Below are 25528 nucleotides of genomic sequence, written 5' to 3'. Positions count from 1 at the left end.
TACACATATATACATGCGTACATCTATATAATTGTCATTCAAAAAGGCTCACAAGAGAAAACATAGTGACTTGATAAATTAGGCAAGTATACTAGAGAGGTGAAAAGAGGAAATGACAAATAAATAGTAAGTACACATAAGACAGGAGGGATAGAATATATCAGGACCTTGTAAATAAGAATGGACTAAATGCTATTAAAATGAATTTATAAGAACTGTGCTGAAATATATTTTACAAAGTAGAATATAAGGGAAAGGGCAGGGGCACCTGCGTGGCCCAGTTGGTTATATGTCCAACTCTCAAGGTCATGAATACAAGCCCTGGTTCAAGCTCCATGCTCATCAGAGTCTGCTTGAGATTCTCTCCATCTCCCTCTGCCTCTTCCCTCTCTCTCTCTCTCTTTCTCTAAATACATAATTTTTTTTTAAAAAAAGGAATAGGTAATTACTTGCTAAAAGAAAAAAGGGGTGATGACTGGCAGAAATGCAAAATGAATATTAGTTCAGGATTAAAAACACTTGAAGACAATGACATTTTAAAAGCAAATTACTAAAAATTCAAAGAAAACTTGAAAAATAAAATTATACTGGGATATTTCAATATATATCAATCCATTCTTTTAGACACAAAAAAGTAAAAAATAAATGAAATTAGCAATCATCCTAATGTGTACATAGGGAATGTTCATTGAAGATAGGGAATATGGTATAACATCCATGGAACAATTAGAACAATTAGAAAAACATTTATATATTTACACACCTTCCCCAAATAACCCCACACTAAAACATAAGAATAGTACTGGCTATCTACTGTATCTTATAACCCTATACATAATAAAAATTAACAATAAAATGTGACAAATATATAAAGATATGTTTAAAAGAATGTTCGTGGCAACATTTTTATAGTGCACTAAACTGAAAACAAATGAATTTTTATCAATGAAGAAATGTTTGAATAAACTAAGCAATAGCCATACCATGAAAAATAAAAAAAAAAAATAATCAGCTATAGGAAATAGTACATGAGATGGATTCTAATTGAAAGGATTGCCTTAATTTATTGTTGAGCTAAAAATTAAAGTATGGTATATCCCTAAGTTTTATCTGTGTTGTAGCTTGTGACAGGAATTCCTTACTTTTTAAGGCTTAATAATGTTTCATGTATGTATATACGTTATGTTTATCCATTCATCTGTTGATAAACGCTTGGGTTGCTTCCACCACTTGGCTATTGTGAACGATGCTGCTATGAACGTGGGTGTGCAAATATCTCCTCAAGATTATGCTTTCAATTATTTTTGACATATACCCAGAGGTGGAGTTACTCAATCGTATGGTAATTCTATTTTTGAATTTCTGAGGAAATGCCATATTGTTTTTCATTTCAGTTATACCATTTTACATTCCCACCAACATGGCACAAATGTTCCAATTTATCCAGATCCTCACCGTGGTCTTTTTTTCTAGATAATAGCCATTCTAAAGGGTGTGAGGTGATATTTCAGTGTGATTTTGATGTGCATTTCCTTAATAATTAGTGATGATGGACAACTTTTCATATTATTATTGGCCATCTGTATATCATCTTTGGAGAAATGTCTGTTCAAGTTCTTTGCCCATTTTGTATAAAGTTATTTGCATTTTTTGTTGAGTTGTAATTTTTCATATATTTGAGATATTGACTTCTAATCAGATACATGATTTTCAAATACTTTCTTTCATTCTATAGGTTGCCTTTTCATTCTGTTGAGTGTGTCCTTTTGTACACACACAGGAATTTCTTTTTTTAAAGATTTTATTATTATTTATTTATTCATGAGAAACAGAGAGACACAGGCAGAGGGAGAAGCAGGCTCCATGCAGGGAGCCAACGTGGGACTTGATCTTGGGTCTCCAGGATCATGCCCTGGGGCAAAGGTGGCGCTAAATGGTTGAGCTACCCAGGCTGCCCTATATGCAGGAATTTCTAAGTGATGTCCCATTGATCTATTTTTGCTTTTGTTTACTGTGCTTTTGATGTCGTATCCAAGAAATCATTCCCAAACCAATGTCATGAGGCTTTTTCCTGTTTTATTCTAAGAACTTCATGGATTTAGGTCTCATGAGTTAAAATTTTATATGGTATAAGGCTTGGGTACCACTTTATTTGTTTTGCATGAGGGTATCCCGTTTTCTCAAGACCATTTGTTGAAGAGACTGTTCTTTCCCCATTGAATGGCCTTGGCACCCTCATTAAAGATGGTTCAACACTACATGTAAGGATTTAGCTCTTGGCCTTCTATATGATTCCACTACATGAACTCTCTAATGTATTCAAATTTATAGAATCAGAAAGTGAAATGGTGGATGCCAGGGGCTGGACAAAGGAGGAAATGAGGACTTACTATTTAATGAGCAAGCATAGAGTTTTAGTATTGCAAGATGAAAAATCTCTGTTATGTTGCATAACAATGTAATTATACTTAACACTACTGAACTGTACACTTAAAATGGTTAGAATGGTAAATTTTATTATGTGTCTTTGTCACAATTAGAAATAAAAAGAAAACAATAACAAAAATAAAATGCAGAGAAGTACATACAATATGATTTTTTATTTTATAAATGTTAGTAACCTAACATTTACTGTGTGTGCATGCATATATGTGTATTACATGTGGGTAAACTGGAAGTAATAAGAAATAGTTGAGACAGAACTAGAGAAAGAGAGATTAATAAGAGAGAGAGAGAGAATATGAGTTTGAACTTGAATATAAGTATGGAATGCTCTATACCTGATTATTTTTTTAAAGATTTTATTTATTTATTCATGAGAGACACACAGAGAGAGGCAGAGACATAGGAAGAAGGAGAAGCAGGCTCCATGCTGGGAGCCCAATGTGAGCCTCAATCCCGGGACTCCAGGATCTCACCCTGAGCTGAAGGCAGACGCTTAATCGCTGAACCACCCAGGAGTCCCTCTACACCTGATTATTAACACAAGTAAACATACACAAGGATATTCACTACACCATTGTAAGTGGAAAGAGTTCTGGAATCACTTAAACTTTCATTAATAGAGAACAATTATATAAAAATGTGTGCACATTGTAAAAATGAATTCGATCTATAATATGACAACATGATATATCTCAAAAATGTATTGATGAGTGAAAAAGCAAGTTATCAAATAAGAACAATGAATATAGCATAATACCATGTGATCATCTGAATGACTACTCTCTTTTCAAATTTTATCAGATATTTTTACTGTCTTGGTTCCAGTCTTGTTTACGAATTCTTTGGATCATCTTGTAAGATGAGAACGGTACCATGATTGACTTAAGCCAACTGAAAGTCAAGTAATGTCAGGGCATGGTGTGCTGATGCCTATTTCTCTGAGTTCGTGGAGAGATAAGTGGTGGAATTCAGTCATCAACAGGGAACATGGCTGTGTGCCCAGATTCATTTTTTGAAGAGAAAATTTATTACAGCGTCTCTTATATTAAATACATTTTATTAATTTGATTTTTTGGTCTTACTGTTTTTATAAAGGTATCCTGTTTTATAACGGTGTAAGTGTGAGGAGTTTAGTCTCTTTTTATATTAACACATATTTATTTAATACGATAATCAAAAATATTGCTACACTGGATGTCAATGAGGCCATTTCCCTTAACATAGGCACATAGATTATTTGATGACACTAATAAGAAGTTATAAATTTATTACACATTTAACTCAAAGGCAGCCAGTGAATTAAATGCTTGTCAATCACTGACCTCCACCTCTGAAACCAATAATACATTATATGTTCATTAATTGAATTTAAATAAAAGTCAAAAATAAATAAATAAGTGCTTTATTGTCTCATTTAAACTAACCATACCTCTCCGTTTTTCCAGTGGAAGAGCTAAAGCTTGCAGAGGTTGCGTTGGATGGGAGAGAATTGGTCAGAAGACATATTTGCACAAGGTTTGGGACCTGAGATTGCTCCTAAAGTTTACTGTTTATTTTTTTTTAAGTTTACTATTTTTAATATAGTATATTATCTAACTGATGAAAATAGGGATTTTCTACACACAAGGAGGCAGAGGAGATGGAGGAGAGGAAGGGAATGTGTGTGGTTGGTAATTGTGGTTGGTGGTGGTCCTTGAGTTAGCTAAATGAACCTGGGGAAGAGAGAACTCCTATCAGGCCTCTCTTTGTGATATTGACAGTGAGGGCAAACATTATATTATATCCTATATCGGAAAACACATGAAAATGGGAGAGCCCCATTATTTTGCTTTTAATGTTGTGAAGAATTGCCCACTTATTAGTAATCCAGTGTCAGATGCGATCATTGCTGTAATTGAAGAGGAAGTCACAGGGAACTGTAGATAAGAAACACTCAAGGCCCTTTGAGGAAATTGGAGAAAGCTTTTCACAAGGAATTGTGATTGAGACTGTTCTTAAGGATGGGGCTTGCCAGGAGCTGGGGAGTGGGGGAAATGAGATCTCTCTTTGCTTCTGACTCTGTACATAGATATTCTGATATTTATTTCTTGTTATTCAGGTAATGCCCCTGCCTAATTATAGCATCACTCTTTATTCTCCACGTAAATACATTTTGCTACCAATTTAAGCTGAAAAGTATCAGGGATTCAATAAATAGTTGCAAAATATTAGAATATATATATATTCCTTTCATTGGGAGATCATCTGACACTTGAAAAGATAGTAGGACTACTTGCATTTGATGAAAGTGGAATGTAGTCACTTTATTATTTTACAAACCCCCTTAGATGTTGGAGTATCTAGTACCAAGCAAAGTATTTCTTATTTCTCCTTCTGAAAAACACCCTGACTTGTTTGTTCTCCTTTGTCACCTTCCTTCTGATGCCTTTATCTACTTCCTAGCAAAACTATACCTCTCAACTCTAACAAGGCAATGGGATCCCATATTTTAAGAGAGGATTATGGTTTTATGGCTCTAGAATCTTTCTTGCTGTAGTGTGCTACTTACTTTCAGTTTAAATCCCTAACAGAGCCAACTTTGATCAGTGACATTTGTAGGACTGGTGAAGCGTTTAGTTAAAAGAAATTGTTTGCTTTATCAAGTGTTTAAGGACTTCTAATGTCAACATTTTCAGGAATACTAAAAATAACAGAAAGTCATTATTTGGGTTTATCATTCTAATACAAGTCACGGCTATAAAATTATATGACTGCAATTTTAGGAAACAACTTGCATGTACAAATGAGTCTTATTTACCTCTAAGAGGTCACATCAAGAGGATACGTACTTATTCAAACACTCCACAAAACCTTTTCTTAAAACCTTTTGCTTTGGAATTAGTCAACTGAGCCGTCACTGATACTTACCAATCTCTTTAATTATCTTGAGTTGACTCTCTCTCTTATTCTCTCTAGCAGCTGTTCTAAACTCTTTCCATTTTCTCCTGCCTCTCTAAGGCACTTCGCTGGTTCACTTTCAAATGACTTTTCTTCTTATTTAAAAAAAAAAAAAAAAACACTTCACGTGCAATTTCTTTTACCCTCTCTCTGCTTCACTAAAATACCTCTAGTAATTCTTAACCTGTTGAGTCATGAGCCACACTGAGACTCTAAGAAAAATCTTTTTAGAAAAATTTTGTGTATAATGTCAATCCATAATGTTAAAGCCAGCTGCTCTAGGATCCCCTCTGTCATGCCCTCCTTCTGTGCTTTCTGAAAGAATTAAATGCTATTGGAATTTTAAAGCCAAATCTTTCTATGCCATTGGACTCAGTCCTTCACCCTTGAAAATCGAGATATCCATACTAAACCCATGATCTTCATACACAAACACACCCCCTTCTGATCCTGCCTTTGTCTTCATTACTGAGATTTTGATGTCCCTGAAATGCTATGCCTCCCTCATTTCCTGAGTTCCTGCACTGCCTTCTACATTTCATTGTTCAATGACAGTACAGCATCTACCAGCTGACCCAAAGTTACAACTTAGGAGACATCCAAACTCCTCCTTTTCCTCCATCTTAAACATCTAGTGAATAACTAAGTCCATTTAACATCATCCAGACATCTTGCCCTTCGCAAACCACATGGCTGTCCCTTCACTGAGGTTCTCACCATTTCTCTTCTGGACTTTGCTGAGAGCTCAATAAGTGGGCTCCATATTTCCATGGAGTTACCTCCTTGAAATGTATAATTTACTGAAGCACAACTCAGCCTCAAATACTCCAGTGTATCTCCATCACCACAAGGACAAAATCTGAACAACCTAGTTGATTCACCCACATATTAAACCACTCAAGATCTGACCCTTGCCAAGTTTTCAGACCACTTTAATATAAACTTTTCTCACTTTTTAGAGATGATATAATTGACATATAATAGAATGCACATTTTTAGAAACATTTTTATGAGTCTTGGCAAATGATGCATTCGTATAACCATCCTAATGAAGAGACAGAATGTTTCCATCATTCCAGAAAGTTCCCTTGTGTCTCTTTCTAATTAATTCCTATCTCACCAGCCAATATCACCCTCACCCCAGGACAACTGTTGTTCTGATTTCTATTACTGCAGATTAGACTTGTTATTTTCTAGAACTTTGTATATTTGTGTCTGGCTTTTTTCCCTGACAAAGTACCAGGAAAGGAGAGACCAGCAGGAACCTAGTGGAGTGATCAACATCTGATCCCTACCTGGGCACAAATAAGCCCCACCAGCCACAGCAGCAGTGGATAGGGACCACCCTACCTAGGTGAGTGGTGGCTTTATCTACAAAGAGTGTCAACCTGGACAGGGATCTATAATCACAGTTCCACATTCAGTGGCATGGGTGGCTTATCTGCTAGCACTCATAGCACCAGCTAGCTTGATATCCCCAGGCCCTACACCCAATAATAAAAAACAATGCAAGACCAGAATCTCCTTGACCTGTCTAGCAACAGAAAGCAAACCAGAATCCCCCCACCCAATGTACCTGGAGAGATTGACATGGGAGCCTCAGAGGCACCAGAGGAATGATGCATAACAGAATAATAATGCAAGGCCTTTGAAAATGAAATCATTACTGGATTCAAACCCTAAAGAGTATGTCAAGACCTATAAGCTAACCCTGAATAGAGGGACTCTTGCTAAAATGACAGATTTAAATAGATCAACAGTCCCCAAGCATCACATTCAGAATGTCCAGAAAACAAGAGAAAAGCAAACGTCATACCCAGAACCAGGAAAAGCACAATGCCAACAAAAAAAGACAACTGATGCCTAAGTCAGAAAGACATCAGATGTTAGAGTCACTGACTGGGTTTTAAAGTAGTCATCATGAAAAGGCTTCAACCAACTATTATGAATTATTTTAAAACAAATGAAGAAGTGGAAAAACCTTCACAGTTAAATAAAGTTACAAAAAAGGCCAAAATTTCTGACCCAATAGCCTCTGAATGTAAAGGTGTCCTCTCATTTATCTGGGGGTGAGAGCTCTGTGACTGAGGGGCTAAGGTTCTGGGCCTTGGGAATCATATCCTCCTTGTGATGCAAGGAGTGTTGGGTAGCAGTGTTGGGTGAGCCACCGGGGTTGTCTCATCAGTGAGTGAGGACTTGTGTCCAGGGGCCAGCTGTCTTTCCAGGTAAGAAGTTGGTACCTTTCAGTCCTTATTGTGTGAACAGTGACCTGATCATTGGGGGAAAAGGCTTGGCCTCCAGTCCTATGCCATCCCCTTTTAACAATGGAAATTTCTTGGACTTTTCCCACATCATGACTCATTGGAGATGAGCACATCAGATCTGAGGGTCTTACCCTGTGGTGAGACAAAGTGTTTGCAGCTGGGCCGAATGACATACAAAAATTGCACTCAAAATGGAAAAGCCTTCAGGAGCGGAGGAAGTCCTGAAGTCCAAATGGCTAAAGGCCAGTGAGATACCAGACAAGTGTCATTGCCAAAGGCTCTAATCAGATTTCAAATTGGTCATAGCCACTTACAGCTCCGCATGAAATCTTAGGAAGATAGAGCTTATTGTGAAGTCATAGGTAGCTTCATTCGGATGTCCAAGCTTTGTGACCTTGTTTTTCTAAGTCTTTAAATGCTCTTTTGTCAAAGTCCTGATATGTTAATAATTTTAGAATGAGCCCTAATATATGTAAATTTATTTTCTTAGAGATCTGCCGACATAACTTCAAGGTATTGGTTAAATTATCGATTGTCACTAATGCTAGTTAATTAATGCATCTAATTTTAAACTAATCTTCCTGAAATCCTGGAATTGTTTTCTTCACCAGGTTCCTAATTTTTAAAGGTGGGATTATTTCAGTTATAATATGAGACAGTGGTAACTACATTTGTTCAGAAAGTACTCTTCTCTGTTTCCATCATTTCTCAGTCCTAATCAAGACAAAAATTAGGGGAAAAAATAGCCTTTGTGTTTTTATTGTATCTCACTTAGTTATAAGTATGACCGAAGTCAGAAATATGAGTCTAACAAAACTTATCGGAATTCCAAATGTCTAACAATAAGTTTCATTATTTTTTTTTACCATCTTACCTCCCTATGTAAAAATCTGCTTGGAAAAACTATTTATAAAATATTTTGTGATTTTTTTCTTCTTAAATTATGAAAACAAATTTTATCTTTATCATTTTCATGAGATTAGACAAGTTTGAGTTTCCTAACTTTAAATAAGTTACATGTCAAAAAGTTTTTTTTCAACTGGGCATTCTAAAATTTAATTAGAGTCCATTTTTCCTTTGAATTATCTTAACTAGATGTCATGTTTAAAAATTCTAATTAAACACCTAAGAAGTTATTTCAGTTACTTAAAACTGCCAGCCCCAAAGTATGACCTTATCTGATATCTAAGAGACCATATTAGGGTTTAAAATAAAATGTATACTGTCCTTGTTGTGCAAATAAAGGTCAGCATTATGAGCATTTATGTTATCTCACCTGTATGAAAGTAAAAAGTACAATCAGGGTAAGTGGTTTCAAAAGCTCAGAAAGCAAAATGATGCTGTTTGTTGCCCAAGTTTACTGGGATTGCATATTCTGTGATGCAATTAAGAGCTATTGCAGAGATTTTGAAAGAAAATGATAGAGGTAACATTTTTAAAACCTCAGTAACATATTAAGCTCTTTGTCGTTTACATCTCTCTGCAATGAATCAAAATATCTCAGAATTAGAATGGAACTTAATGATTTTGTAATCTAGTGGTTCTCAAGATTCACTGTGTGCATATAAATCTCTTCAGTGGTAAAAAAAAAAAAAAAAAACACACACACACATATTGTTGAATCTCACACCTGGGGTTTCTTTATCAGTAGGGCTGGGTTGGGGCCCAAGTTCTGCATTTAACAAGTTTCAGGTGATATTGCTACTGGGTGGCCCAGGAAATACCCTAAGAAGAGTTATTCTTGAGAATTAAGTGTGAAGATATCCATTAGTTCTCAGATAAACACCAGGCTCCTAGAGCCCTCAATAAATTCTATCGAGCTAGTAGAAGTAGTCAAAGTAAAAGTGTAAGAGAAGAAACAGAAGCAGCAGCACGAGAAGGAAGAGCATGAATCCCTTGCCTTGATACTGAAGAAAAAGTAGAACCTCTCTTTTGTACAACTTTTCTCTGAACAAATTGGTTTTGTCATTGGTATTTTCTACAATAAGAGGAATGACTTCTCACTTTCCATGCTATGGCTTCCGAATCTCTCTTAACCATCCACAAAAAAAGGGTTATGGACTAGGAGAAAAGGAAAAATTTGAGTTTCTCATATCTTAATGAATTTTTTTTTAATGTACTAAAAGTAAAGTGGGATAATGAGGAAAATGGGAGGGTGAAGTTGGAGAGCCATATTTTTTAGACCAATATTATGTAACTGGCAGAGGATTGGGTGATGACAAGATCCAGGAAATGAACAGAGCATGAATTCCAGGAAGGCATGAGCTATGTTTTCTTAACTTATTGCTACTTAACAGCATTAGTTCATAGAATGACTGAATTCAGGTAACCAAATTGGATTGGAATTGCTAAACATCGAATTCTGTGGGGTTAAATGGGAGAATATTTGTGTGCTGACTGAGCCAGGTGATTGCCACATGAAGAGAAGTGACCAGAAATATGGTGATTAGACCCTAAAAGACAGGCTAAATGGAAGTGCAACCTGATGATGACATCATGAAATGGGAAGACTAGATGAGCCATGGTCTAAGAGAGAAATCATACAAGTAAATCAATAAGTACAACTGTGAAGTCTCACATTAGATGTAAGAAGACAGTGTTGTGAGATGAAGTGCCACCACCACCACCACATCCAGTGCTTAGAACACTTACACCACCACCAACTCCCCCTTCCCCCGTCCATATTCCTATTTTAGAATTTGTGTTTGACCAGTGACATAACGGAGGATAAGAACTTTTTGGCTGAGACAGGAAAATATTTTCAAACTCAGTTACTTTCTCTCTAGTCACACAGGAAAAGCAACATGAGGAGCAGGATAATGATAATAAATGAGATAAATAGGGGTGCCTGGGTGGCTCAGTGGTTGAGTGTCTGCCTTTGACTCAGGTCCTGATCCCAGAGTCCTGGGATCGAGTGCTGCATTGGACTCTCCCCATGGAGCCTGCCTCTCCCTCTATCTCTGTGTCTTTCAATAAATAAATAAAATCTTAAAAAATAAAATAAAATAAAATAAATGAGATTAGTATTATCTACCAAATGATATATAAATTAAAATGAAAAGAAGACAATTAAATATCCTGCATTGCTGTAGACTGGATATTTGTATCCCCCCAAAATCCATATACCCAAGCCAAATGCCCAGTGTGATGGTATTAGGAGGTAAGGACTTTGAGAAATGATTAGGTCATGACAGAATTAGTGTCCTTTTAAAAGAAACCCCAGAGAGCTCCCTTGCTATGTAAGGTAAGGACACAGAGAAGAGGGTGTCTGTGAACCAGGAATTGGACTTTCACCAGACACCAGATCTGTTGGCTCCTTGGTCTTGGACTGCCAGCCTCCAGAACTGTGAGAAATAAATTTCTGTTGTTTATAAGCCAACTGGCCTATGAACTAAAACAAGCATACTCTTCGAAGTAAAATTCTTTAACATCCTTTAATTCTTTAGCATTTTAAATTTGTTTACCTAAAACATAAAGAGCTGACAGGGCAGTGTTGTAAATCAACCTACATCAATATTTATTGAGTAAATGCTTCACAGAAGGCTCTTTTCTCATTGAGCTGATCAAGAATTAAAATGTATCACATCATAAAAATGAAATAAATTGCTCTAATCTAAAATGTAGCTCTTAAATTTTCCTACCAGCCATTTGAAAAGCTAAACTATCTACTTTGGGAGAGTATGAAGCCAGAATTTTAAGTGTCATCTCATGAACTCAAGTTGGATTTGTAAAGAAATTTTTAAAATCTTTAAAAAAATTTTATTTCATTGATTGTTACTTAAAGAACAATAAAATATCACTGCTTTTCATTGCTAATGTATTTCATTGTGATGCAGGGAGGTCCTCTGCTAGGAAAATCTCAATCTCTTCTTGAGATGGTTGATCAAAGACGTAATTAGCCCTAGATTCAGATGTGCTTTGAGTGAGAAGTAATCAAAAATGACGTGAGAAATTAGGCTAAAATTAACTCAGAAGAAACATAAAATACAAATTGCTGCAAGTCCTCTTTTAAATTTTAATGATATTTCTTCAAAATGGTTCAAATCTTATAAATTCAAGCAAGACCAGTAGGAAAGCCTGACATATGTAGAACTATACTTGAATTTAAATCAGAAAAGGAATCACTAAACTCTAAATGTTGAACAAAACAATGACAAGATGATAGACACTATTGTAGGAGGAGGTGGAAAAGGACAATTCATACTTCTGAGCCCTTGAAATTGCTTTCACAAACAGTATGTCATTTAATATTCACAAAGTATCCTGAGTAGAGAGATAAGGGACAGATAAGGTAAGGGACATATAACAGTTTCTCATTTTATAGATCAAATACATGACTGACTGATTCAGTGATTGGTTGCAGTATTGACAATGCTATTTATTGCCAGAGAAATGACTACATACTCTTCTCATTGTATAATGCTCCTAGGATTTATTTATCTTTGTGACAATAAGGTAACACTGAGCACTTATAATGGGCTAAAACTCTGCTTTAGACACAACACACAGCCAAGTATGAGTGTGATTCCATACTGAGTATTTGTCCACCAGGTTTTACACAAGACCCCAAGGAAGCCAACATAACAAGGAAAATTAGAGATTCTCTTTCATTGGGATTCCAGTCTACTAAGGTGACGGGCATCGAACAAGTAAGTATTCCAATATACTACTTAATATATGTGTGTATTTTTAAATAATGCATATATAACTCTAGACCTGTCTTTCACTAGTAGTGTGCCTGGGCCAAATCTCCAAACCTCTTGTTTTAATGTGCTCACCTGCACAATGGGATTAATAATAATGTCCACAACTGTTGCAAAGATTAAATGGAAAAATCTATTATATTGTTATATATTATCCTGAATACCTAGCAATTTTTCAACAAATATTGTTACCATTTGATGATAACGATTATTACTCTAGTTATAAAAATAAAATACTGTTCTTGCTTAAATAAGATGAATTTAAAGTTGTACATGCACAGTTGTTACAGATGAAAATACACATTTATTCAAGTGCAAATTAGAGTTTTATATAAATTTCTCTTTGGACTGTGTTTCTTGAATACTGGAGTGTCTCTAAGAATCACCAGCAAACCATTAAATTATATTTAGATGAACTTAAGATATGAAGTAAGTTTATTTGACATATGCAGTTGATTTTCATTAGTCATGAACACTGAATTAGTGAATCTGGAACCATCACTCCCAAGGGAAATGTAAGGTTTCGTTCCTGAGAGCTTCTGCTCATTTTCTCTATAAATCAATATATAAACTTGTTTTATATATGTTCTTGTTTAAAGACACCTTTATAATAGATATTGTTGGTTCATGAAGGTTGAGCTCCTGATAAAAAACACTATAACTCATGCCTGAAGCAAGCTTCTCTGATATGTGCATTTTCTTTACGAGTGACAAGCCAGGCTTCTTAGCTTGGGGACACTAGACGGCACTTCAGCAGAACATTTGGGTGCCATTTTAAGTGCATATCACCAACCAGAAGCACAAAAATGAGAAAAAGTAATGCTAAATAAACCAAGAAAAGGACATGTGTTTACAGTGTAAGAGCTGAAGCAAGAGGCAGGGTGTAGCTGTGTGCACTCCCTGCTATGAAGGTATGTGTTGGGTGACTCAAATTTTTTACCACTCTACACCTGCCCAAAAATGATCATAAAAGCACCACCAGTACTGATTTGGGGGCTATGAATAAATTTTCTCAAGGAAGCAATTTCACAAATACAGAATCTGTGAAATGAGGATCAGCTGTACTTTGTTGGTACCATTTTTTCTCTGAGTGAAGCTTGGAAAAATTTAGAACAGGTTTGAATAACACCCAGTGACACTAAGTGACTGAAGGATTCTTGCTCCCAGAGGGACTGTATAAAAAGTCAATGCTAACAGAAAAATACTATGTACATAAAGAACAGTTTTTATTGTATTTGAACTATGACTCCTTAAACTGGGGTTGATGGCCATAATCACCTGGTTAGCTTCTTAAAAATGATTGTTACAAGTCTCATACCCATTCTGCTGGAGTATATCTTTAAGGACAGTGGGAAAAGAGAAATTTTATTTTTAAAAACACAGGCAGTTGTAGGGATTTGGGGGGGGGTCATAATTACAAAAGCATCTCAATAGCTCTAGCTCATAAAACATTATGGTCCTCAATAAATATATTAATTATAATTATATGTGGCCAAACAATGTCTCCCTGGTCTTTTTAGAGTACTGAATTAATTGTTCAGTACTTAATAACAGATCTGAGCCTATTATTGCAGTCCACCATGATAACCCATATTATGTTGTTTTACAGGATTATTTAGAGTTAAAATAATCCTATAGCAGTTCATTCATCTTTAACAAAAAGGAAAACATTTTAACAGAGAGAGCAAAACAAAAGTACTGTTTCTTGAGACTTGATGCTTCCATTTGATCAATTGATGCATCATTGGATATGTATGCATTTCAGAATATCTCTCTGCGGCATATACATATGTTAGCTTAAAAACAAGCCTTATTTAAAACATTGTACTATTCAAACCTGAGTTTTACCTCTTATTTTCTCATTTTACTGTGTAAGCAATTGTTTTTTCTTTTTCTCTCTTCATTCTTTCTTTTCTTTCTTCATTTCTTTTTCTATCTATGAGATAAATTCTTTGGTGGCAGAATGAATCATTCTGGCATAATGCAGAAAATTAAAATGTGCATGTATGCACGTGTGAGCTTACATATGAGCCTCTGTTTATAATACAAGCAAATATATAACACCACCTTAAAATTTAGTATTGATATGTTTATTAAACTTGATATTAAAGCTTTTTTTTTTTTTTTTTTGCCTGACGGGACTAATGTGAAATCTTAGAATTGTAGGTCAGATTGGCTTTGTAGGAGTGATTTATAGTCAAGCAAAAATATCTCTGTGGTTACATTCTTTCTGTGTATCAACATTGAATAAGAACGTTCTCACTAAAACTTGCCTCCAAATGCAGTGTGACTAATTTGGCCTCTGTGTGTAGCTTAAAGTAGAATCTACTGTGTTCACTGGCATCTTGTCCCTGGAGGAGATGATAGATAGCATTCTGCCAAAACATTATATTATGACCCCCATGCTTTTGTAAATGTTCCACAGCTGATAGAAAACAGAATCAAGCATCAATGAAGCATTTGCAATGCAATGATTCTCTAAGGTGGTGGTTTTAGCATTCATTTTTGTCCGTGAAATCTGTCCTTTGTTGATATGAAAGGATGTCTATCTTTGAAACTCAGCTTGCATTCAAATAAGAATATAAAAACAATTAAGCACTGGGCTCTATCATCCTGCCACCCGCTTCTCCTGCATGGCTAAAATATTGAACATCTTGAACTGCACGGTGCCTGGAGATGGGCCATGTGGCTTGGATACACTCAGCAAATCTGGGGCCTGCCAATTATTATAACTACTGCATTCTGTCCCAGCAATTCCGATTCCTCCTAGGGAAGGTTATTCTTGCTTAGGACACAATAAGCCATAAACCATAACTGAAAGAATTGAGACTTGCCCCAGAACTCAAAATAAGGTTCACCAACACTCCTGAATGATGCATGGTATCTGTCTCCACAGAGCAAGACACACAAACAGAAATGTGTAAATAACAAAAATATGTGTCATAACTATAATAGTAGCAGGAAGCAGCATTCACCATTCCTAGAATTTGATGATCACTGGCCATATGCCAGGATCATGGGGCAGAGTTTTACTTTTTTTCCCCATTTAATCATCACAGAGCCCCTTTGTGGTAGATACCATTATCTTTGTTTCTATCAAAAGACAGAAGCAATATTTGATGTATGTACAAAGAACTATGAGCACTAAAGAAAGATTGGCTAACAAGAAAGAGGAATTTATCACTCAGAACATTCTCATAAAAATTTCCACTATTTATACAGTGCCTGTACACACACTATCTTAGATTTATTCTCCTGTAGATTATTACTTTTACAGATTAAAAAAAAATGAGGTGCAATGAGGTTAGGTGTTACCCCAAACACATATAATCTACAAGACAGAGTTCAAACCCTGATGTTCTGATGTAGAACCCTCTGCTCTTTCCTTAGTCCCTGGTCTCTCCCAAGTCCCTTCTTTGTAAATCCTCAACCTGTAAAATTTCTTTCAAGGCTGTTTTGCAAAATGAGAGACTATTACTGACTCAGAGAAGTTGACTTGCTTAGTCAGAGCTTTCTAGAAGCATTACCTTGAAGACAAATTGAAGGATCCTTCTATGGCATGATCTTTGAAAATCACCTGCTAACCCCAAAGGTTACTCAATCCCCAACTTTCCTTTTCTCTACCTGTGCAGAAGTATAATTTCCATGAATAGAATAATGGGGTTTACTCCTTGATTATAGGAACATTTGGATCAAACTATAACAATGAATCAGGTGACCATAAAGCTTATAATGGTTAGGCTTGACACATAATGAAAGAAGAAGAAAAAGAGTGGGAGGGGGAAAAGGGAATAGGAGAGTCTTGGCCTGAATTGATTTAACTGAAAGTAGGAACTACTACCAGTATTTCTTAGAAAGGAAAAAACTCTAGGTCTTAAGGAAGAAATTTCTTCCAGGAGGAAAATATTTCAAACTCTTTAGAAGTTTCCTAGAGGAAAATATCACTTTCAACGTCTAAATGTCACTTTCAACTTCCAAAGTATGCTACAAGGGGGAAAAAATGGCTTTTGCTTGAATTATCTTTCTATCTTATTCATGTTCGTGTATTCACTCTATTATTAGAAGCAACAATTTCTGAAAAATATATTTGTATCCAGTAACCTTTTATTTATACCTTCTCCATTCATTAGTTCCTTGCTTTCTATAATTGAAAATCCAAACCATCTGTCAACACAATTCAACACCTTAACTTTTTGTTGCCACACCCTTACTGACTTCTACGCAGAGTTTGTACATGGGCCAGATGCTATCAGAGTTTCAAATGAGAAACATCAGAGGAAGTGGTATAAGGGCATCATGATCAGTAGCCATTACTTAAATATAAAAAGTGGTGAAAGTATGTTCGCAAAGAGCTCCATCCTACAAGATCATTCTTTGGATGATTAGTGATCGGAGTGAGCAATCAAACACAATCATTAAAACTGTGTTAAAAGAGAAATAGTGAAAACTATTTCTGAGTCTGAGATAAGAAGATAACGTTATACTATGTGATGTTTGTAAGCGTGTTTGTGTGTGTGTGTGTGTGCGCGCGCATAGGTACATATTCCATGCTAGGAGAATGGCCATGAGATCCTCAGCAGCATGGTGTCTATGTGTACTTGAGATAAAAGTCATAGCTACTCAAGAATGTACTCGGTCTTTTAAGAGGAACAAGGTCATAATACATGCAACTTCTCCAAGACAACAAGTGTTTTGATATTAGAAAATTCATCTCTGATATCATTACTACAAAAGCTTAAAAAGTGGTACTACTCCTTTCTCTTCCCTATCATTTGACATGTGGCCTTGTTATAAAGGTCAGCCAATATTTTGCTGCCATTCCGGACTCCATACAGCATGAAAATTTATAAATATTACACGTGTTAGAAAAACATACACAGTCTGCAGGGTGGTAGTTTTCCATATATGTTCATTCAGATGATCAAATTCACTAATTTTATTGTTTCAAATGTCTGTGTTCTCACTGAAAGCTTCTCTCCACTGGTTTTCTCAGTTTGGATGTGTGGTAATATCTCCAACCACAGTTTAAGAGTGGTTTATTTTTCCCTTGTTGTCCTATAAATTTTTACTTTTTATATTTTGAGACTATATGATTAGAAGAATAAGGTATTAAAACTGCTTTATATTTCTGGTGAAGATGTATCTTTTTTCATTACATAGTGACATATTTTTATGTCTCGTAATCTTTTTGCCTTAAAGCCAATTTTATCAGCTAGTGATATATCTACACTAGCTTTCTTGCTTAGCATTTTCTTGGCATGTCTTGTTTTACCACTTTACTTTTAGCCTCTGTGTATCCTTGTGTTTTAGAGAGATCACTTATAAATAATTTATAGCAAGTTTTCTAAAGCCAGTATATGCCACTTGTTTTGTGTATCTTGTCTCTCTCCTTCCTTACCTTCTTTCACATCTTTTAAAAAATTACTATATTTGTACTTATTCACTCTCTTGTTTGAAAGTTATACATGCTTGTTTCTATTACATAAGCTATAGACTGCTATTCGACTTATCAAAATTTAATGTTAACCGATATCTGTACCTTTCCCAAGATAATACAAGAAACTGAAAACACTAATCGATTTATCTCCTTCTAACTTACCTACTACTAGTGCGATGTATTTTATTTTATTTACTTTTTAAAAATCTCATTTATTTATTTATTTACTTAGAGCCCAAACAGGTTGAGGGGCAGAAGGAGAGGGTGAGAGAATCCTAAGCTGAGGGCAGAGCCTGACACACGGCTCCATCCCAGGACCCTGAGATCATGATCTGAGCCAAAATTAAGAGTTGGATGCTCAACAGATTGAGCCACCCAGGCACCCCTGGGGTGTGTATTTTAATTCAATATTTGTTAAATACCACAAAGTGTTATTTCATGCGGTTAAATTACTTTAGACTTATCCATCTGTCACTTTCTTTTTAATTTTTTTGTTTTTTCAGCCAGAGTTATTACCAAATCAAATTTCATCCATCTGAAGTAGACTTTTTAGTATTGGCTTCAGAGCAAAGTTCCCATCTATTCTTATTCACCCTTGGACTTTCATGAAAATAATACTGGATATTCTTTCATCTCTATGTCCCTCATCCCAGCTTCCTTAATTTTTCATTATTTTGTCTTTTCCTTTGTTCCCTGGGAAATTCCTTTTGATCTAGCTTATGTCTCACTAATTCTTTTTTCAGCCATGTTTAATAAGTTTTTAAACTCCTTTATGGAGTTTTCATCAGAAATTTGCATTCCTTCTTCAGTTTTATTTGAAATTTATTTAATCTGCATTGTCTCCTTTTATAATTTTCTACTTATATATATTCAAAATCACATTTAATTTCTCTTAACACACTCTTTGTAAATCTATTTCTTTATTTTTGCTGATCCTCACTCAATGATTCTTATGTGTCTAGTTAGTTTTTCCTGTGTCAGACAAAATTACAAAAGAAATATTTGTGGAAATAATGTGAGGCTCTACTTTGTATTTTGAATTTGCTATTATTGATTCCTTAGGGATATTATTTCAGGACAACTCTAATCCCTGTTCAAGATTTGAGGTTTTCCAAAGACTTTCCAAGGTGCACAAAACAATGCTCAAAACCCTGTAAAACATTCAACTCCAGTTTGCCCTTACCCAAAGCATGTACCTTGGGGTGTCATATGGAAAGGCGGGAGTGCTGCTTATTAGCTTTTCCACTTGGATGGGACCCAAGATTTCACTCACCATCTTCCCAACTAAACCACCAAACACCTCTACTCACAGGCCAGTGCCCTCAGCAAAGTTGCTTTGAGTTCTCATTTTACCTGTGTGGCTCTCCTCTTCTTGACATCTTTTGGTGCTTCTTCCTCCCTTTCTTATTAGCTTATAGAAACTTTTAGAAGTTTACTGTGTTTCATATAGAGTTGCACCTGTTTTTAGTTTTCCCAGCTCACCATTGGTTGAAGCAGACATTCATTATATTTCTGACACATGACTTTTTTAGGTAAATCTTTTTTTTTTCTTAAATTTAACAAATACTTTTTAAGAGAAGTATGATCTGCAAACAAACATGACAAGGTTCACCTTTAGGTATTCTGTTTCAAAAGGTTTAGAGTCAAGACTGGACGTTTGCAATTTTAAAAGAAATTCCCAGGTGATTCTGACATGAGCTCCCCGACCCCCAAACCCACCACCAATGAGAACCCCTAATTCAAATTATACATTCTTCACAAAGACTTCAATGTTTTCAAATATAATAATACTTGATATATTATTCACACCCCTCATCCACAGCAATGGCTCACAGCTACAAGTACAAATAATAGGAACTTCGGGTAAGTGGATTCATAGTTTGAAAAGGCCCTGAGAAGATTACAATGTCTTCCCCACTCAATCTTTCTTCAAATATAAGCATCATTCATACCTGTCTATTGCTGCAGACTGCTCTTTGTAGGTTGACTATATTTTTAGGAAACAACAAGACAATAATAATGCTATTTCTTGTCTGCAAAGACAACTGGCTGACTTGGCTCTTCAGTATTCTTAGAGTATCATATTTATAACTCTGTCCTTTTTTATTTCAAATGGTGATATGTTCATACAGAAGACAGAGAGGAGATCTTTAAAAGACCTTGTTTCCCCCCAGCCAATTTCATGTTCCACTTGAACACAACTTCACAGAATAAATGGGAAAAGTGGGCAGTTTCTGTGATTTTCTCCTTTTGATGGTTTTAAGCTGGGGTTAGAGGCACACACATCAGACAGTCATTTCACAAAGGAGACACTGAATACCCCCAGATCACATTTAACTAAAGCACGGACATTTATAACAGATCTGCAATCATCTGTCAATAGCAGAACATTATAGCAAAGTGAGCCAAAGACAATGACAGGAAATGATCTTGGGAACATCTCGCTCCTGCACTTTTTCCTTACTCACATAACCATTTCAGGAGAAGAGGTTTTGTTTGGCTGAGCCACATCCTGAAAGACCCTAAGTCTCCTGTAGGAAAGCAAGCTGAAGAGGGAGAAACAGAGATTATATCCCAAAGTAGCAGTGGACAGATGATGAGCTGAAAATTACATTTCTGTCCTCTCCTAGCACTTCTCAGTACCTCATATTATGATGTGTGCACCATCTTTGACAAAGTGTCCCCACTCTGAGGGAAGAACTCACTAATGTTCTTTTCAGCAGTCAGCACCTACACAATAGGACGTTGATTTGGCTAGTCATCATATTCACCCATTCTGTTAAGAACAATATATTACTTACAATAATATTGATAATGGCTCCAAATGTACCTCACTTTTCAGAAATGTGGCAAGACCAAGAGTTTCATATCATTTTCTTCTCAAAGAAGTCAATGTGATAAGATGTACTTAATGTGACATAATTCTCAAAGTTTTGAAATGTATTTTTTCAATTCAGGGAGATGATCTTTAAGAACATCTACAGATATATTTCAAGTTTATGTATCCCTGATACAGGCAAAAACAAAAACTACAACTAAAACAGTTGTACTTGAAGAAGCAGATTAGAAAGACGGTTTTACCAAAACTTCACTAAAGAATTCATTTAAATAGCAACTTCTTTTAGTGTAATTAACATCAGATAGAATGGGGATCCCTGGGTGGCACAGCGGTTTGGTGCCTGCCTTTGGCCCAGGGTGCGATCCTGGAGACCCGGGATCGAATCCCACATCGGGCTCCCGGTGCATGGAGCCTGCTTCTCCCTCTGCCTGTGTCTCTGCGCCTCTCTCTCTCTGTGCCTATCATAAATAAATAAAAATTAAAAAAAAATAAAAAAAAAAACATCAGATAGAATGGTGACAAAGACATGGCTTCCTGAAAAAGACAGGATGAGGTTATTATGAGCTGATTTATGGGATTTGCAGGAAGACCATGGGAATCCGTCCATGGGGACCATCAAACTGGATGGTCAACCTGGCAATAAATGATCTTTCGGTGTATTGACTATTAGTCAGGAGAAATTGAGGAGATACTTACAGTTTAAATAGCCCCAAAGGAGTTTAAAAAACTGCTGTCCAACTGATGCGCTGGCTGTTGTTGCCTTACCTCTGGGTGGGAGGACTTTCTAGTTAATCTGGCCAGTAACCTCAGGTTCACCACACTGTAATGATTAGTACTGAATTTTTTTTTCCTGAGTGGGCAGGATATTCCAACTTCTATCAGGCAATAGTCACAGAGATATACACTTACACTGAGCCTTAAAAAGAGGGAAATGCATGGTGGCTATGGACAGACACTGGAAGAGCCATTAGAGCTTTGGCTGGTTTGACTAGAGAATGACATGTTGGGGTACTTAACACCTTTCAAGAAAGAATGGCAATACCCAAGCCATTCTGTAGTTTATCTCAAATCCTAGTGCTCAGTGTGATGGCATTAGGAAATGGGGCCTTTGAGAAGTAATTACCTCATGAAGAAAGTGTCTTCATGAATGGGATTCATGCTGTCTTGCCCCTTCTGCCATATGAGTTTATGTGGAGAAAATGGTTGAACCAGAAAAGACAAAATCAAGAGATTGAAAAATCAAGCCACAGACTGGGAAAAAGTATTTGCGAAAGACACATGTTATTAAGAACTGCTACCCAAAATATACAAAGAATTCTTAAAACTCAACAATAAGAAGATAAATAACCTGACTAAAAAGTGAGCCAAACATAACAGACCCCTCATCAAGGAAGACAGACAGATGGCAAATAGCATATGAAAATATGCTCCACATCATATGTCATCAGGGAAATGCAAATTAAAAGAACAATGAGATAGCACTACACACCTATTAGACGTTCAAAACCCAGAACATTGACAACACCAAATGCTGTTGAGGATGTGGAGCAACAGAAATTCTCATTCGTTGCTGGTGGGGATGCAAAATGGTATAACCATTCTGGAAGAGTTTGATGCTTTCTTACAAAACTGAATATACTCTTATCATATGATCCAACAATAATGCTTCCTGGTATTTACCTAAGGAGCTGAAAATTTGTATCCACATAAAAACCTGCATGTAGATGTTTATAGCAGCTTTATTCATGATTGCCAAAATGTAGAAGCAACAACGATATCCTTCAGTAGATGAATGGATAAATAAATTATCATACATACTGACAATGGAATATTATTCAGTGCTAAACAAATGAGCTAGTAAGCCGTAAGACACATGGAAGTATCTTTAAATGGATATTCCTACATGAAAGGAGCCACTTGAAGAGGCTACATGACATGCCATGACATATGGTACATGTGTATGACATTCTGGAAAATACAAAAGTATGGAGACAGTGAAAAGATCAGTGCTAGCCAAAGGTTGGATATCAAAGAGGGATGAATAGGCAGAGAACAAAGGATTTTTAGGGTGGAAAAAGCACTCTGTATATTATCAGGATATTTATTTACATGTCATTATACATTTTGCCCAAATCCATAGAATATGCAACAGTGAAAGTGAGCCCTAAGGTAAGCTACGGATTCAGGGTGATCATGATTTGGCATTGTAGATTCAGTTGCAGCAAATGTCTTACCTAGTGAATGATGTTGATCACAGGGGAGACTGTGCATGTGTGGAGCAGGAGATACAAGGAAGTCACTGTACTTTCCTCTCAATTTTGCTATGAATTCTGAAACTGCTTTAAAGAAAGAAAGCCTTGTGAAATGAAATCTTTCCATAATTTTGCCCTATTAATCTTTAACATTTTGCAACAAATTTCATATAACCCTACATGAGGGTAAATGTAAGGTAAGAAACACTGTGTCATGTTAATTCTAATGTTCTAACAGAGTAAAAGTCAATATGTGCTTTTCATGTCAGAACTGTCCTTGTGCTGACAAGTTTAACACTGCTTTTTTCATCTTATTTGCTCAGCTACGGTTGCTTTTTCCAAGTGAATACCAACACAGAATTTGAGCAAAGCCAGGAGGCATGAACTTCTCAATTTAAGAAATAAAATTAACTCTTCTGTATACTAAGCACTACTTACTTAATTCACTAGGATAGTTTTATGAATTAAACAAAACATAGGTAAAAATGCATCCAAATGTGCAGCATGATGTCAGTTTCTTGGTTATACTTACAATTTCAAGGCTGGTAAATAAAAACTATTCACACCAGAAGAAAAGTTGAGGACATATTCTTGAGTTTCAATCTATCCAGATTTTAACATGAATCAGGCCCTTAGGGATATCAGCTTGTTGTTGAAAATTACTAATCATGTATCCATTTGCCCTCATGTTCAATAAGGAGAAAAGCATTATAAACCTGATGAAAAATATGTATGATCAAATGTCCTTTTTATTAAATATTCTATCAAGTGTGGTAAAACTGTCAGTAGTAATGGATGGTAAATATACCAACTCACCACAGGCTATATATAGGAGGAGGCCCTGAATTTGGCACCATGGCAGGATGGTTCTTCTCGTGGACAAAGGGAAAGATAGAATCTCTGCTTCAATTTCAGAAAAAACTATAGTAGAAAGATATAATTTCTAGCGTACCTATGGCAGTTGCCCCAAGCAATCCAACATTTTGCAACTAATGTCACGTACCCAACACAAGGGTAAATGTGGAGTAAGAAGCAGTGGGGTTACAGTAGAGGATACCAGAATATGGTGTGCCTCAGTGAAGGTAGCCAGATTTGGCAAATAGAAGCATGTGACATAGAATTTCAGATTAATTTTTGGTATATGTATGTCCAAATATTTCAAGGATAGCCCACCCAGTGTTTGGGTCATAGTTCCACCATATGTAATTCTGAAATTTAAAGTTAACCAGATTTCCTTTATTTTATCTGACCACCCTAAACTCAATGAACTCAGAGTATTAATGTAGCAGAGCCGAGAAGAAAGATAATTCTTTGACGAAAGTTTGGAACATTGGATCAAATGATCACAGGACAACTGAAGCAAAACCATGTATAAAATTAATTATACATTGACACCTATGAGCACAGAATATAATCAAGTTTTAGGAGAGCACATTGCAGTTAAACTTCTGAAGTTTATATTCTATGTTCCACCACTGGATTATTTTTCAATTTCTACAATGTTCTTATGTGACTATCGAGCTTTGTGTATAGACAGCAAAATGACTTGTTAGCATAATTTTATTCTATAAAAGATCTAAGATAACCCATTTGAAGCCAGAAATATACCAAGAGGTCCACTTCTGTCTGGCCCAGGCGAGGGTCTTGAGTTCTGAAGCTACATTAGAGGAGTGATCTTGTGCAATTACATCAATTCTGAAGCAGTCTAAGATTTCATTCAGTTTTATCAGAACTTTACATGATCCTGGGGCTGGGTGTCTAGCAGAGTTTTCAGGATTTGTTATAGATGAGCCTGCTAAGCAGTTCTCATAAACAAGAGAATTGAGGAAAAGATGAAATACTACAAAATAAAGATATGGGTTATAAAATGGATCACCCTTAGTGTTCTTTCTGAAGTGTAAATACAATATTGTGATTCCTTTTTCTTTAAACTTTCAAGTTTCTAAAGTGTGTGTGTGTGTGTGTGTGTGTGTGTATTAATGGAATTTTTGAAGGTAGATGTTCCAAGTAGGAATAAGAGTTACATCTGAAACTTACATTCCTGCAACATCAAAGGATCCCACTCAGACAGCCAAAGCAGCCAGAACTAAGAAAGAAAAGAAAAGCATGTTAATTTTGATTTCCTAAAGCCTGAAGAACCTAACAGAAGAACTTAAAACATGGTGTTTTATAGCTAAGACAATGAGCATAGCTTTTACTTCTTAATCTTTAAGATGTATGAGTTTTTAAAATGTTTTCTAACCAGTGTTCATCTACATATAAATTTGGAGAAAACATACCAATATATGTTTTTCCTATATACAGGTTTTCTTCAGTGTTTTAATAAGGGTAGCATTATTGTTAAAGAATGTGGAAATTAATTGCCATAGATAGAACTGAGGTTGGAAAAAAGTTTAAACAGATATAATTATTTTGTCACAAAGGCATTTCTTAGTTTTTCACCATTGATTGTTAGTGCAACATCTTCTGAGAGGCCCTAACCTATTTTTTAAGGGTTTTTTTTTAAGATTTTATTTATTTATTTAAGAGAAAGCAAGAGAGAGAGAGAGAGCACAAGTGGGGGTTGGGGGCACAGAGGGAGAGGCAGGCTCCCCAGTGAGCAGGGAGCCCAATGCAGGACTCCATCCCAGGATCCTGGGACCACAACTTGA

The 25528-nt window shown here is 35.9% G+C and overlaps 1 long non-coding RNA gene across 1 annotated transcript in view; it reads left to right on the top strand.

Annotated features, from left to right (window-relative positions):
- The first annotated feature begins 7549 nt into the window (after positions 1-7549).
- LOC140610883 (uncharacterized) overlaps positions 7550-25528 on the top strand; it is a 36595-nt gene continuing 18616 nt past the window's right edge. Inside the window, exons 1-2 of the long non-coding RNA XR_012012348.1 lie at positions 7550-7607; positions 12198-12295. This is a non-coding gene — a long non-coding RNA (uncharacterized lncRNA). The remainder of the gene's footprint in view (positions 7608-12197; positions 12296-25528) is intronic.

This window comes from Canis lupus, chromosome 1, assembly GCF_048164855.1.
Source record: "Canis lupus baileyi chromosome 1, mCanLup2.hap1, whole genome shotgun sequence".
Lineage (NCBI taxonomy): Eukaryota > Metazoa > Chordata > Mammalia > Carnivora > Canidae > Canis > Canis lupus.
This window is presented reverse-complemented; position numbering and strand designations above follow the sequence as displayed.